Source organism: Portunus trituberculatus, chromosome 24 (assembly GCF_017591435.1).
Source record: "Portunus trituberculatus isolate SZX2019 chromosome 24, ASM1759143v1, whole genome shotgun sequence".
Lineage (NCBI taxonomy): Eukaryota > Metazoa > Arthropoda > Malacostraca > Decapoda > Portunidae > Portunus > Portunus trituberculatus.
The window spans coordinates 11,163,850-11,170,412 of NC_059278.1; the positions used below are offsets into that span (position 1 = coordinate 11,163,850).

Below are 6,563 nucleotides of genomic sequence, written 5' to 3' on the forward strand. Positions count from 1 at the left end.
AACCAAAGTAAAAATAACAAAAACGTGTTGTTTTAGTAGTTTTCAGCTTTTTTGCAACAGAACACAGAAATGCATTCAAAACTCATGATCCCACACTATATATTTTAAGGAACTGAAATGTCAAAAATGGGTTATTTTGGTGTTTACCAGCATTTTTTGCAACAAAACTTAAAAATGCACGCAAAACACTATATTTGTTAAAACTTGGTTTTAAGTGTTTTTAAGGTGTTTTATTAAAAAAAAAACTATATTGATTGAAAATTTTGCATATTCAATTCATTTTACATTGTTTTGCTTCAAAATTATAAAACTGATGAAAATAAGCCATTACTTTGGTTTCTTTAAACCAAAGTAAAATTAAGAAAAACAATTTTAGTAGTTTTCAGCTTTTTTTGCACCAAAACACAAAAATGCAGGCAAAATGCATGATTACACATTATTTATTTGATGAACTGATATATGTCAAACACAGATTATTTGGTGTGTTCCAGCATTTTATCCACCAATAGTTAGAAATGCAGGCAAAATACTATATTTCTTAAAACGTTTTATTTATGTTTTTAAGGAGTTTTATGAAAATAAAAAACGATCTCGATTGAAAATTTTGTATATTCAAGTCATTTTACATTGTCATGCTTCAAAAGGATAAAATTCATGAAGACAAGTCAATATAGAGAAACCAAAGCAAAATAACAAAAACGTGTTATTTCATTAGTTTTCAGCTTTTTTTTGCACCAAAACACAGAAATGCAGGCAAAACACATTATTTGTTGAATTAATTGAAATATGTAAAAACCGGGTTATTGTCCTGGTACCAGTGGCACCAACGACATATGCAGGTGTGATGGAAAGAAACACCAGGGGGAAGCTTCCCTGTGTTTATTGTAGGAATACAAAATACTTGGTAGCGAGCGCGTGGAGGCTTGATGAAAACAAGCAAATATAGAGAAACCAAAGTAAAAGTAACAAAAAAGTGTTATTGTAGTATTTTTCAGTTTTTTTCGCACCAGAAACACAGAAATGCAGGTAAAACACACTACTCTTTGAAGGAACTCAAATATGTCAAAAAAAGGGTTATTTTGGTGTATTCCAGCATTTTATGCACCAAAACTCAGAAATGCAGTCAAAACACTATATTTGTTAAAACGTCTTAATAATGATAATAATGGTAATAATAATAATAATAATAATAATAATAATAATAATAATAATAATAATAATAATAATGATAATACTTTTAATGATAATAATAATAATTACTATTATGATAATAATAATAATAATGATAATAATAATAATAATAATAATAATAATAATAATAATAATAATAATAATAATAATAATGATTATAACTGTAATAATAATAATAATAATAATAATAATAATAATAATAATAATAATAATAATAATAGTAATGATAATAATTATAATAATAATGATAATAATAATAACAATAATAATAATAATAATAATAATAATAATAATAATAATAATAATAATAATAATAATAATAAAAATAATATTAATAATGATAATAATGGTAATAATAATAATAAAAATAACAATAATAAAGATGATGATAATAATAATTACAATTATGATAATAGTAATAATGATAGTAATAATAATAATAATAATAATAATAATAATAATAATAATAATAATAATAATAATAATAATAATAATAATAATAATAATAATAATAATAATAATAATAATAATAATAATAATAATAATAATAATAATAATAATAATAATAATAATAAAAATGATAGTAATAACGTTATAAATAATAATAATAATAATAATAATAATAATAATAATAATAATAATAATAATAATAATAATAATAATAATAATAATAATAATAATAATAATAATAATAATAATAATAATAATAATAATAATAATAATAATAATAATAATAATAATAATAATAATAATAATAATAATAATAATAATAATAATAATAATAATAATAATAATAATAATAATAATAATGATAATAATAATAATAATAATAATAATAATAATAATAATAATAATAATAATAATAATAAATAAAAATAATAATAATAACAATAATAATAATAATAATGATAATAATAATGATAATAATAATAATAATAACAATAATAATAATAATAATATTAGTAAAAAATTAATAAGAAAATAAGAAGATAGAGAAGAAGAAGAAGAAGAAGAAGAAGAAGAAAATGAAGAAGAACAAGAACAAGAAGAAGAACAAGAACTAGTATCTCCTTTAGCCCATAAACTTTCGTGAATAGCCCGCATGGTATAAATAAAAAAAAAAACTGTGGAACCATGCGTGCTTTGGGGTCCGAGGGTCTCCAAGCGCACGGGTTCGAATCCTGTCCACGGTCCGAGTGTAGGTTGGGCTTCCTCACTTGGGGCAACGGATTCCCAGCGGGTGGGCTTTGAGATAGGAGGTACCCTTAAGCCCATGAATTCCCGTGAAAAGCCCACATGGTATAGAAAATAAAGAAGAAGAAGAAGAAGAAGAAGAAGAAGAAGAAGAAGAAAAAAAAAAAAAAAAAAAAAAGGAAAAAATAGATGAAGAAGAAGAAGAAGAAGAAGAGGAAAAAGACAAATCACTCCATGGTTTGGTGTCCAGCATACGCAAACAAAAGAACAAAAGACATGAATTTCTAACGTCTATATTTAGAAAAAAAGAGGAAGAACTTATGGACATCAATCTGCTAATGGAGGCGAAACGGGAAAAAAATCACGATACAATATCTAGATTTTGGGAAAGTAGATAAAAATAATAGAACTCAAAAATTAAGGAGAAAAGAGGACAAGAGGAGAAGGAAAAGAACTGTTGAAAAGGCCATTCTTTCCAACGACAACCAGAACCAGAATCTAGAACGTGTCTGTTTATTTCCACCTCTCTCTCTCTCTCTCTCTCTCTCTCTCTCTCTCTCTCTCTCTCTCTCTCTCTCTCTCTCTCTCTCTCTCTCTCTGAACCGTCTACGTTGAACCCCGCAAATGAGGTGATGAATAAGAAATAAATGTAAAAGCAAGTATAACAATGAATAGAGATAAGAGATGGACAATAATGAATGAAATAGAATGAATACAACACACACACACACACACACACACACACACACACACACACACACACACACACACAGCTCAGTGGTTAGAGTGAATGCAGCTGAGGCAAGACAAGAAAGACTAATCAGGGCGCTCCTGTCAGAAAGGCAGTTGCTCCCTGGTTATACTGGGCCCACTCCCCCCCGGCAGGCTGCACCTCTCCATCACGGACACCCAGCCCAGCAGTACGGAGCGCGGAGCGACGTCACTCCACACACATATTTCTAGCAGCACAACCATGACACTCAGTAGCCTCAGAATCCTGTCGTCAAATGTACGTGGATTCAGAACGAATGTCGGCGAGTTGACCCACGCAGCTCTCAAGAACAAGGTTGACATAGTGGTGGCCGTCGAGACGTTCCTGAATGACAGCTGCGTCACAACATGCGACAGGATACCTGGCTTTACTCACTGGGTGCGGAGGGACAGAGCAGCCAGGCAAGGCGGTGGTATAGCTTTGTGCCACCGTGAAGGTCTACAGCTGCAGCTATTGCCCGTCACAGTTCCTGGGGAGATGGAAATGCTATTTTTCCGCCTTCTCGCTGACAGGACTGCTGTGCTGCTCTGCCCTCTGTACCGCCCGCAATGGCAACACGGCGCCCCACTCTCCTTCCTCACGGACCAACTGGACACAATCATGGCCACCCACAGCTGTCAGAATACCATTATTGACCAGCACCTGGTGAACCTAACCTACACAGAGCTCATAACGGTCCACGGGCTCACCAACCACGTGACCTTCTCCACGCACGTGCGTGGTGCCTCCCTCGATCCTGTCCTGACCGATCTGCCGGTGTAGACGTTTGAGGACACTCCCCCAAAACATGACTCCCGGAGTCTCCTGAACCTAGTTTGAAAATACTCCCCAGTTAAATGAAACTAGAGTGACAACACTCCCCAGTTAACTGAAACTGGTTTCAAATGACTCCCCATCAGGTTGAAATGACTCCCATTATTGGATGCTTGATTTTGTTATTAAGGTTGCTCTCTCCCCATACAAAAAAAACTACTAATTACACTATACATGATTACCTTTTTTTCTTGAATTACAAATTACTTACAAATTACTTTACAAATTATTACCTTTTTTTTCTTGAATTACAAATTACTTACAAAATAATGACATTTTTACAAATTACACTACCCACGAATAACTACATTGAAATGGTTGCCTGCGGTACACTGAATCCTTTAGGATTTTAGTACCTTTCGGCCTATGTATATGCCATGTGTGAATATATCCAAAGTTTGCCCAGACACATACATTTACTTGAAACATGTTGGCTGCTGCAAAGATCTCTATAGTTGTTCCCCACACTTTATCCTCACGCATTGAATCAACTTGAATGTTTTCACTGGTGGAAAGGAAATCACATATCAAGCTTCTGACAACAGGATGATGGTTTTCTTCTCCAGTGATAGCGAATGACATGGAACGAAAAAAACAATTTCCATCACCTTTAATTACTTTGACAGCAAGGGGTTCACTTGTGTTTTGAAAGTCTTATTTATTTTCCAGAGGGACCAGACTTTTTCTTAAATGTCAGACGTCCACCAGAGTTGTTGCAGATTGCTCGCTGTGTTGCAACTGTTATTGGATTAAATTTGTAGATAATCTCCTGTTGCTGAACCCCTATGATCTGGACAGTTGGAGATGGTGGCTCTGACAGAGAAGTTGGAGATGGTGTGTCTGATGAAGAACTTGGTGGTAAAACCTCTGGAGCATGTTCGAAGAAGGGCTTCAGGTTGCATCCATTCACTTTATTCTTAAGGAGGATATTCGTGGATACATTAATGAGATTGTACAGTCCCTTATCACAAACTTGAGCCACCTCATAGGGACCATCCCATGGATCCGTTTGTTTGCCTCCTTTTCTATCTGCTCTGCGTAGGTTGTAGCGCAGCACCTTGTCGCCTACGATAAAATGCTTTTGTTTGTATCGCCTTCTTTCAAAATCAGCCTGCTGTTTTGCCTGAGCTCGCTCGAGGTTGGCATCTGCTTGCTTGAAGACAACATCCTGAAAGATGAAAATACCATATTATCGATTCATGTATACAAATATTGTTAGCTCATTAGTACAGTATCTAGTTTCTGTGAGAACTGTCCCAGGTTTGATAAAGATACTGCGTATGCACATTCATCACTTTTGTATAAAAATTACCTGCAACATTTGGAGCTTTGAGAGTGTGACTTGGAAGTCAGACTCGTCAAATTCAGGATCATTAGCATCATCAGGATCAGAGGTACAGTCAGCAGTAGGCAGTAGGCAGTAGTCACCTGCCGCCCGGTGGAATACTCCAGGAGAGGTACTTACGGGGATGTAGGCAGTGCTGCAGACTGAGTGATTCCCCGTGTCCTCTCTTCCCGGTTCCCTTTGTGGTCTCATTTATACAATTGAGCAGCTGCAGCCTGCCCTCTAAAGACAACTTCTACTACTTCCTACACTACACTACAACACCTTACACTTTTACACTCTCTTCAAATCAAAATTTAATAATGGCTTCACCACGCCCTGCCTCGGAGTCCCCCTCTGGGGAGGGGACCATAAATGTCCCCAGGTCGGACTGCCCTCTGCTGTCGACCTTGGGTGTCTTGACACTTCATCTAATACTTTCACTATCAATTTCTGCAACATTCGTGGCCTTCGTTCTAATTTTCAATCTGTGGAACACCACCTCTCCTCTACTAAACCTCATCTTCTCTTCCTAACTGAAACACAGTTGTCTGTGACTACTGACAGCAGCCCTTTTCTGTTCCCTCCTACTTGCTCTATCCTCATTTTCAATCCAAAGCTGGATGTTGCGCATACGTGCGTAACGACACCACTTGCTCTCGTGCCCACAATCTTGAATCTTCAGAATTTTCTACCATCTGGCTAAGACTTCAATGTCACTCTCTAACTAAATTCATCTGTGCTGTATACCTCTCACCTAACTCCTCTGACTATGTAAAATTCTTTGACTATTTGACTTCCAAGGTGGAGCACATCTTATCTCACTTTCCTTTTGCTGAGATCTCCATTTTAGGGATTTCAATGTTCACCACCAGCTTTGGCTTTCATCTTCTTTCACTGACCAACCTGGTGAACAAACCTTCAACTTTGCTATCCTTCATGACCTAGAGCAGCTAGTGAAGTTCCCTACCCGTATTCCTGACCGCCTTGGAGACACGCCCAACATTCTTGATCTTTTCCTAACCTCCAACCCTTCTGCTTACTCTGTTAAACTTTCCTCTCCGTTGGGCTCCTCCGACCACAATCTAATTTCCGTTACCAGTTCTATCACTCCAGTGCAGCCTCAGGACCCGCCTAAGCGGAGGTGCTTCTGGCATTTTAACTCTGCTAAGTGGGAGGAACTAAGGCAGTACTATTCTGATTTCCTTGGGATGATTATTGTTTTCATGTCAGAGATCCTTCTCTTTGTGCCGAGCGCATAACAGAGGT

At 35.4% G+C, this 6,563-nt stretch overlaps 1 long non-coding RNA gene across 1 annotated transcript; it reads right to left on the reverse strand.

Moving 5' to 3' along the window:
* Positions 1-5,058: 5,058 nt before the first annotated feature.
* LOC123508336 lies at positions 5,059-5,366 on the reverse strand. The gene is made up of 2 exons (XR_006675922.1): positions 5,283-5,366; positions 5,059-5,138 (listed from the first exon to the last, which is right to left on the reverse strand). It is a non-coding gene; the product is annotated as an uncharacterized LOC123508336 (long non-coding RNA).
* Between the last annotated feature and the right edge of the window lie 1,197 nt (positions 5,367-6,563).